We start from the raw sequence: 9750 nt of genomic DNA, 5'->3' as shown, positions 1-9750 counted from the left end.
GTCAGGTGGGCTCCTGGGTCTAGTGGGGACTTGGAGAACTTTTATGTCTAGCTAAGGGATCTTAACGGCACCAATCAGCACTCTGTGTCTAGCTCAGGGTTTGTAAATATACCAGTTGGTACTCTGTATCTAGCTAACCTAGTGGGGACTTGGAGAACTTTTCTGTCTAGCACTCTGTGTCTAGCTCAGGGTTTGTAAATACACCAATCAGTACTCTGTATCTAGCTAACCTAGTGGGGACTTGGAGAACTTTTCTGTCTAGCACTCTGTGTCTAGCTCAGGGATTGTAAACACACCAATCATCACCCTGTCAAAACAGTCCAGTCAGCTCTCTGTAAAATGGACCAATCAGCTCTCTGTAAAATGGACCAATCAGCTCTCTGTAAAATGGACCAATCAGCAGGATGTGGGTGGGGCCAGATAACGGAATAAAAGCAGGCTGCCCAAGCCAGCCAAGGGCAACCCGCTTGGGTCCCCTTCCACACTGTGGGAGCTTTATTCTTTCACTCTTCACAATAAATCTTGCTGCTACTCACTTTTCGGGTGGACACTGCCTTTAAGATCTGTAACACTCACTGCGAAGGTCTGCAGCTTCAGTCCTGAAGCCAGTGAGACCATGAACTCACCAGGAAAAACAAATAACTTCAGACCTGCTGCGGTTAAGAACTGTAATACTCACCACGAGGGTCCGCAGCTTCATTCTTGAAGTCAGCGAGACCAAGAACCCACCAATTCCGGACACAGTAGAATAGAACACAGTATATAGTACCATTAATTTAGAGTTGAATTAGAAAGATGGAGGAATAGGAAGAAAATTAAAAAGAAGAAGATAAAAGGAAAAAATAATATATAAACAAAGACACAAAACAGACACAGGATAGGGTAGGGAAAGAATGAGAAGAATAATTTATGTTGAACACAGTCAATATCAGGCACTATATTCGTGCTTTGTTTATAGACTTAATTAAACCCATATAGAACTCTGAAAAGTAGGCATTACTTTGTTTAATAGATGGATATTATTAGCTAAGAGTGGAAAGAGGATATACATATCTCCCCACTTCTCATAGCTCTGCCTTTGGGATCAGCTTATTCATACAGCCATTCTGCTCTCCTCCTGTTTCAAGGGAACAGGCTCAGCCCCTGTGTGACAAATCTGCTGCAACTGACTCAAGAGAGCTGTGTGATTTCAGGGGTGAGTATTACGAAACCAGTGAACAAATATACTTAAGTCTCATTCTCCAAAATACTGTTGCAACAACACTGCATAACAAAGAAACACAAAATTTCAGTGGCATCTGGTAATAAGTATTTATTTCACTTCTAGATGTGTGGGTCAGATGGTGAGGCTCTCCTCCCTTGTGTGTTGTCTGTTCATTTGTTTGTTTTGAGACAGAGTCTCGCTCTGTCGCCCAGGCTGGAGTGCAGTGGTGCCATCTTGGCTCACTGTTGCCTCCGTTTTACAGATTCGAGTGAGTCTTGTGCCTCAGCCTCCCTGCCAAGTGCCACCAGGCCAGCTAATGTTTGCTGTTTAGTAGCGATGGTTGCACCATGGTGGCCAGGCTGGTCTCACTCCTGACCTCAAGTGATCCACCCACCTTAGCCTTACAAAGTGCTGGGATTACAGGCAAAAGCCACAGTGTCCAGCCTGCATGTGTTCACTCGGGGGTCTCAGCAAAAGAAACAGCAGCTACCAAGGGAAGCTTTCTGCATAAGAAGAGCAGAAGAGCAGAGGTACAAGAGGGCAAGCCCTCCTCCTCGAATACATTTCAAGTATTTGAAATGCCTCAAATATGTTTACATCCCATTGACCAAAGTAAAGCCACTTTGCTTTAGAGTGAGTGGCAAAGGGCAAAGCAGCAGATACAGGGAGAGAGAAAGAATGCGGTCAATAATTTAATTTACCACACTCTAAAATCCCCAACAATTATAATCAAGAAAAATAGAAACATGCAGGCAGCTTAGTAGGCATTTGAGGTGTTCGTGTTTTTCCCCCCACTTCCACTAGTCAGCTATACTTTCAGTTCTCTGAATGAACCATGCTGTTGCATACTTCTGTGTCCGAAATTGGTGGGTTCTTAGTCTCCCCGACTTCAAGAATGAAGCCACGGATCCTCGCAGTGAGTGTTACAGTTCTTAAAGATGGTAGTCCGGAGTTTGTTCCTTCAGATGTTCAGATGTGTCCGCAGTTTCTTCCTTCTGGTGGGTTCATGGTCTTGCTGTCAGGAGTGAAGCTGCAGACCTTCATGGTGAGTGTTACAGCTCTTAAAGACAGTGTGTACCCAAAGAGTGAGCAGCAGCAAGATTTACTGTAAAGAGTGAAAGAATAAAACTTCCATAGTGTGGAAGGGGACCCAAGAGGGTTGCCACTGGCTAGTTCAGGCAGCCTGCTTTTATTCCCTTATCTGGCCTCACCCACATCCTGCTGATTGGTCCATTCTATAAAGAGTTGATTGGTCCATTTTACAGAGAGCTGATTGGTCTGTTTTGACAGAGTGCTGATTGGTGCGTTTACAATCCCTGAGCTAGACACAGAGTGCTAGACAGAAAAGTTCTCCAAGTCCCCACTAGGTTAGCTACATACAGAGTACTGATTGGTGTATTTACAAACCTTGAGCTAGACACAGGGTGCTGATTGGTGTATTTACAATCCCTGTATTTACTATCCCTTAGCTAGACATAAAAGTTCTCCAAGTCCCCACTAGACTTTGGAGCCCAGTTGGCTTCACCTAGTGGATACTGCACCAGGGCTGAAGGTGGAACTGCACTCCTCAGCCCCTTGATGGTTGATGGGACCCGGCACCGAGGTGCAAGGGGCCACACTCATTGGGGAAGCTCCAGGCACGTGGGGGCCCACCGCGGGGGCGGGGCCGGGAGGGAGCAGTTCTGGCATTGAAGGGGTGGCCTGCCCCTTCACACCCGTGGGCGTTTCTCGTTAGGTGGAACTAGAGACTTGAGAAAAGAAATGAGACACAGAGACAAAGTATAGAGAAAGAAAAAGGGGGCCCAGGGGACCGGCACTCAGCATACAGAGGACCCACGCTGGCACCAGTCTCTGAGTTCCCTCAGTATTTATTGATCATTTTCTTTACCATCTTAGAAAAAGGCAAGTGGCAGGATAATAGGATCATCCTAGGGAGAAGGTCAGCAGTAAGACATATGAATAAAGATCTCTGTGACATGAATAAGTTTAAGGAAAAGTGCTGTGCCTTGATATGCATATGCAAACATCTCCATAAACCTTTTTAGTGCATAAAGAGCAGCATTGCCGCCAGCACGTCCCACCTTCAGCCCTAAGGCGGTTTTCTCCTTTCTCAGTAAACAGAACAATCGTCTTTTACACCAAGATGTTCCATTGCCCAGGGACGGGCAGGAGACAGATGCTTTTCTCTATCTCAACTGCCAAGAGACCTTCTTTCCTCTTATACTAGTCCTCCTCAGCACAGACCCTTCACGGGTGTCAGGCTGGGGGACCATCCGGTCTTTCCCTTCCCAGGAGGCCATGTTTCAGACTATCACATGGGGAGAAACCTTGGACAATACCGAGCTTTCCTAGGCAGAGGTCCCTGCAAACTTTGGCAGTGTACGTGTCCCTGGGTACTTGAGATTAAGAGAATGGTGATGACTTTTCACAAGCATACTGCCTTCAGTCACTTGTTTAACAAAGCACACCCTGCACAGCACAAAATCTGTTAAACCTTGAGTCACCAGAGCACACGTCTCTTGCAAGGACAAGGTTGGGGGTAGGGTCACAGATTAACAGCATCTCAAATACAGAACAAAATGGAGTCTCTTATGTCTACTTCTTTCTATATAGACACAGTAACAGTCTGATCTCTCTTTCTTTTCCCCACAGGGCATGGTGATTGAAAGGAGCTGGGCACATTCCTCAGCCCCGGGCTAAAACTCCCTGAGCCCAATACAAACACATCCCATCCTCCCATCCCACCACATATTGCCATATATCTCTAAAACTCCCTGAGTCCAGTACAAACACATCCCATCCTCCCATCCCACCACATATTGCCATATATCTCTAAAACTCCCTGAGTCCAGTACAAACACATCCCATCCTCCCATCCCACCACATATCGCCATATATCTCTCAAACTCCCTGAGCCCAGTACAAACACCACCTGTAAAGTCTCCGATAAGGAGACGGCCGTTCAAGGTTTTACTGAAAGCGCGGGAATCAAAAGAATTCCTTTGTTCCCCTGTAACTCTCGGGCTATAAAAAGCAAACGCTCACATTGTTCAGGGCCCTCTTGTATACTGTGGAATGGAGGGACCAGGTTCGAACTTGTAGTAAAGATCCTTGCCGCTTGGCTTTGACTCTGGACTCTGGTGGTCTTCTTTGGGGAACAAACAGTCTGGGCATAACATCATGGTGGGCTGCAGGTCCCAAGCCCTGCCCTGCAGGGAGGCAGCTGAGGCCCGGCAAGAACTCGAGCGCAGTGCTGGTGGGTCGGCACTGCTGGGGGACCCAGTGCACCCTCTGCAGCTGCTGGCCCAGGTGCTAAGCCCCTCACTGCCCTGGGCTGGTGGTGCCGCCCGGCCACTCCAAGTGCTGGCCCCCGAGCCCGTGCCTACCGGAACTCATGCTGGCCTGTGTTGCCATGTTGCCCAACTCCAGAGGTTGGTATAAGAATTTGAAAGGCGTTGTCTGATTTCAGAAGAAACCTTTTCCTGTAAACGCCAAGTGGCATCTTGTACTATCCCTGACTGGTTAGTGTAAAAACAACACTTCCCCTAAGAAGATGCAGAGTCCTCCTTTCTCAGCAGTGAGGAGATCTAGGCCTTGACAGTTTTGGAGAGTCACTGCTGCTAAAGAGTATATTTGGGATTGAAAAGTAAGGATAGATTTCATTATTTCTTGCAAACTGTCTGAGAAATCCTTTGAGAGCATGTGGTAGTAGGATAATGAAGTAGATAAACCAGCTATTTTGGTTCCTGTAGCAGTAGCCATTCCTAACCCTACAAATAGGGGTATTAGTTGTACGACTCTGCGCTGACGGACTTAAGCTGTGATGGGTACTGATAAGGTCTGATTTCCTGGGGCAATATTAATGTTGGGACTTAGAAAGACTAAGGTGCAGGTGCCTGTCCAGTTAGTGGGGAGGCAGATAGAGGTCGACATTCCACATAAGAATATGCCTTGAGTGGGTAGACAGAACTTTACCCTGGCTTTTAAAGGAATAGTGTACACTGTTTTTTCTTTACTGCTTCTTTCTTTACTCTTCTACTTCTTCTTTGTCTCTCTTTTTCTGAATCTCTTTCTGTCTTTCCTTCTTTGACTGTCTGTCTCTTTCTCTCTCTCTCTGACTTCCTGTCTCTCTCTCTCTCTCTCTTTTTTCTGCTGGTCTTTCCTTGCCTCTGCCAGCTGCTTAGGCTGCTTTTCTCCCTCTCTTTCCCATTTTGATGGCTTTGGCAGTGTAAGACTGCCACTTCCTTGTGTTTTTGCATGGCGTGCTGTAACTCCATGATTTCCTTGTGGTATCTAATGGGGGTTCCCGCAGAGGTTAGGAACTCTATTTCTTTCCATATTTCAGCATGGGCATGTAGTAGTAGATAAGCATACTTGCTATCTGCATACACATTTATTCTTTTTCCCTTTCCCAGTTCTAAGGCTTGGGTAAGTGCCACTAGTTCTGCTAACTGGGCACTGGTCTCTGGGAGAAGAGGCTCACTTTCAAGTACAGTTACATCACTAACTGTGGCGTAACCTGCCCTTTGTATCCCATTCTCCACAAATGAACTTCCATCAGTATATAGGTTAAGGTCAGGATTAGTTAAGGGGACTTCTAAGAGATCATCTCGGGTGGCATTAAGTGTGGACTATAATTTGGTGGCAGTCATGCTCGACTGGTTACATTACTTTGAATCGGTTCATGTCTGTCTAGTTGAGTGATAACATGATAAATATGTAGTAAACACTTTTTTAAAAAATGGCAACTTAACAAAATATAGTGCTAAACAGTTTATTTTTTTATAACCTTTCAATCACCTCCTCCTTCATGGTATAAATGGAACCACTGTAGCTATACACCAAGGAAATGCTATTCTCTGGGCTGTATGTAGCTCATCTATTTTAATTTCTTGTGAATATTTTAAATCAAGGCAACAACTGGAAGTTCTCTGTCCTTTATCCTAAATTGATCATAAGAACACCCCAGAGTGGCATTTCAGAATATGTTACTGACATAGAAGAATTTGGATTCCTGAGCACTATTTACTGTTGTGCAATTTCATCACACAAAGAGATTGTTTGTTCAGTTCATTATATTTGCTTGCTGACTACATGACCTTTGCCTACCTTGCATAATGCTTCATTTTCTTCCACTTCCTTTTTGTAGTAACTGAGTTACTTTCTTTTAATCATGGCAAAGGATTGACATTAACACATCCCTCCTTTACCCCACCAAGGGGCCTCCCTGCTGACCTCATGAAGAAGGACAAAATGTCAGCGAGATTCATCGTGAGATCTGATGTGATGAAAACAGATGTGAAAAATCCAGACACTGCCCACATTGTGACTCCTGGAGAGAGCATGTGTGCCTTTGCACTCTTAAAATTAATATAAGCCAGGTACAATGGCATGTGTCTGTAATCCAGCTACCTGTGAGGCTGAGGCAGGATGATTGCTTGAGGCCAGGAGTTTGAGGCCACCCTGGTCAACATAGAGAGATCCAGTCTCTAAAACAATATTGAAAAATTTTTAAATTTAATACATCTTGTAGGGTTTCTAAAATTTCAAAATAAATTCTTCCCTCTTTCCTACTGAAGTAGATAAATAATATTGAATTTCAAAATGTCTGAGTCACTGGTAAGAGTCATTCAAGTTCAAATTATTTGACATAGAAAAAAATACAGGAAACAATATGTTTCACATTGAAAGAGAACTAGTTCAGGGTTCACGTGGTTTTCTTCTGGTTCTATACATCCACATCAGGCTTAGCATCCCCACTGTGGGCTTTTCAAGTTAGTTTCATAAAGTTCCTTTTTTTGCCTTTGGTGCATTCAAATATTCCACCTTTATTTTAATTATTTGAGCAGTTATTACTAGTTTTATGTGTGTGAATTGACTTTTCCTGGCACTTAGATGACATAAGTATGTGTCAATAAATATAGAACCAAGACAGCTCTGCTCTGTCCGTTGCAATTTTACCTCATTACGTCCAGTAGCAATAAAAGTGAGGTGGTGACTGAGATGCCTGCAAGAGAGAAAGACTTTATCCATCCATTCATTTGTTCAACAAGTAATTACCAAGCTCCTACCATCTTCCAATCACTATGCCATAAAAAGGTGAGGAAGATAAATATGGTCTCTCCTCTCATGGAACTTAGAGTGCACCAAAGAAGACATTTATTTAATATATAAACACGAGTTTTATATTTACACATAAAGTATTATGCATCTGTGTCAAGATCTAATCACAAAACAAAAACCACTTGTGTAACTAGAACAGAGGGAATTGGGAACTGGCTACACAAGTGATAAACAATTAAGAAACCCAGTGGAGGATGGTGAGGCCAGGCAGAGGCTAGCAACAGTGGGAAACCACCATTTTCCTTTTCACAGCCCAAAGGGATATAAGGAAGAGGCAATGTTATCAGAGCACAAGGGTCACGTCACCTGGCAGGAGCTGGAGCCACATTAGGAAACACAACTACTGTCAATTACCACACCAGTGAAAAGAAGATTGAGGAAAGCCTTGACTTCCATTTTTCTCCACCCTCCAGTTTCTCTTCAATAGTTGTCATTGGCTGTAAAGCAACTTGCATGGGAGTTCATTCTTTTTGCAAAATAGAGCAGAGCAGGACAGGGATTGGAGGGTAAATTGGCCCAGAATATACAACATGACAATCTAACCTAATATTGGGAATATCAGGGACAAAACCACTATTTATTCCTGACCATCATGTCAGCCTGGCTATGTAGCTACATAGTTAGAAATAGTTGCTGACAGTCTTAAGATATTCTTTCTTCTTTTCATTCAGACATAAACCCAAGTAATGGGAGGAAAAGAGAGAGGAAGTTCTAAAAATGGTATAGGCAACCAAATGGAGGGTGGGCTTATTTTTTCTTTATAGCCAGGAGCTTAGTATAGACGCGAATCGGAAACATAACAAGTATTGAACTACTATTTTCAAAACCTCACAAGGTTTGTGTTCAAATTTTATCTTTCGCATTTATAAGCTTTGGGACCTTTGGCAAGTTCTTTAACCAAACTGAATTTAGTCTCCTCATCTGTAAAATGAGGTTAATAGTATCTACCTTGAGATGTATTATGAGGATTTCCATATAGCAGAGACATAGGGATGTCAAGCTGGATGGGATTAGGGGGTAGGGGCTTCAAGTCACATTTGCACACAAAACCAAATGCCCACTTTGTACTGCCACCAACTAGAGTTAATATATGTTAATGACTTGGATACATAGTAGGTGCTCAATAGTTACTTGTGTTACATTTCTAAGTCTGCCTAGAATATGGTTTTCTAGGATGCAGAACTTCCTAATAGTTGTTAAAATGCAGGCTATACTTCATTAATCCTCTCTCTGTCGCCCAGGCTGGAGTGCAGTGGCACCATCTCGGCTCACTGCAAGCTCTGCCTCCTGGGTTCACGCCATTTTCCTGCATCAGCCTCCCAAATAGCTGGGACTACAGGCGCCCGCCACCATGCCCGGATAATTTTTTTGTATTTTTTTAGTAGAGATGGGGTTTCACCATGTTAGCCAGGATGGTCTCGATCTCCTGACCTCATGATCCACCCGCCTCGGCCTCCCAGAGTGCTGGGATTACAAGCGTGAGCCCCTGCACTCGGCCCATTGATTGATTGTTTAACTGGTAATTCTGAAATAATTAAGTTGCTGAGAGCTACAATTACAAAAGATTGCTTCCTTCCTAACACACCTTCTTAGACTGGATATTAAAACTACTGTTTCCACAGTGGAACAAATAATTCATGGAAATAGAATGAGTTGTGCAGTCAACTCAGCTGAATTCGTCAAGTGCCAGTTTAACTTTATAAATAGGAACTTACTATAAGATTTTAAAAGTTATTCAGATAAGCAAATTTTAGAATAACGGTTGAAACAAAAGGACTGATTTAGTTAAGTTCTTCTCTGTGAGTCAGAAAGACTAAAGCTGTGAATAACACTAAATAAGACAGATGGACCAGGTGCGGTGGCTCATGCCTGTAATCCCAGCACTTTGGGAGGCCGAGGAGGGCAGATCACGAGGTCAAGAGATTGAGACCATCGTGGCCAACATGGTGAAACCCCGTCTCTACCAAAAATACAAAAATTAGCTGGGAGTGGTGGCATACACCTGTAGTCCCAGCTACTTGGGAGAATGAACCAGGAGAATCGCTTGAACCTGGGAGGCAGAGGTTGCAGTGAGCCGAGATCACACCACTGCACTTTAGCTTGGGTTACAGAGTGAGACTACATCTCAAAAAAATAAAATAATAAAATAAAATAAAAAGCTGGGTCTGGTGGTGTGCACCTGTAATCTCAGCTATTTGGTAGGCTGAGGCAGCAGGATGCCACTGCAATGCAGCCTGGACAACAGAGTGAGACCCTGTCTCAAAAAAAAAAGAAAAGAAAAGAAAAAGAATACGTAAGGCATAAATAAAAATAAATACTCATGACTGGTCTAGATCATTTGAATCACAACCTGCTCCCTCTCTTCCTTCTTCCAACTCAGTATGAGAGAAATTTCACTTCAGACAAGCAGCCAAGGACAAGGG

This window comes from Mandrillus leucophaeus, unplaced genomic scaffold, assembly GCF_000951045.1.
Source record: "Mandrillus leucophaeus isolate KB7577 unplaced genomic scaffold, Mleu.le_1.0 Scaffold424, whole genome shotgun sequence".
Classification (NCBI taxonomy): Eukaryota; Metazoa; Chordata; class Mammalia; order Primates; family Cercopithecidae; genus Mandrillus; species Mandrillus leucophaeus.
Note: the sequence above shows the minus strand (reverse complement) of the source record.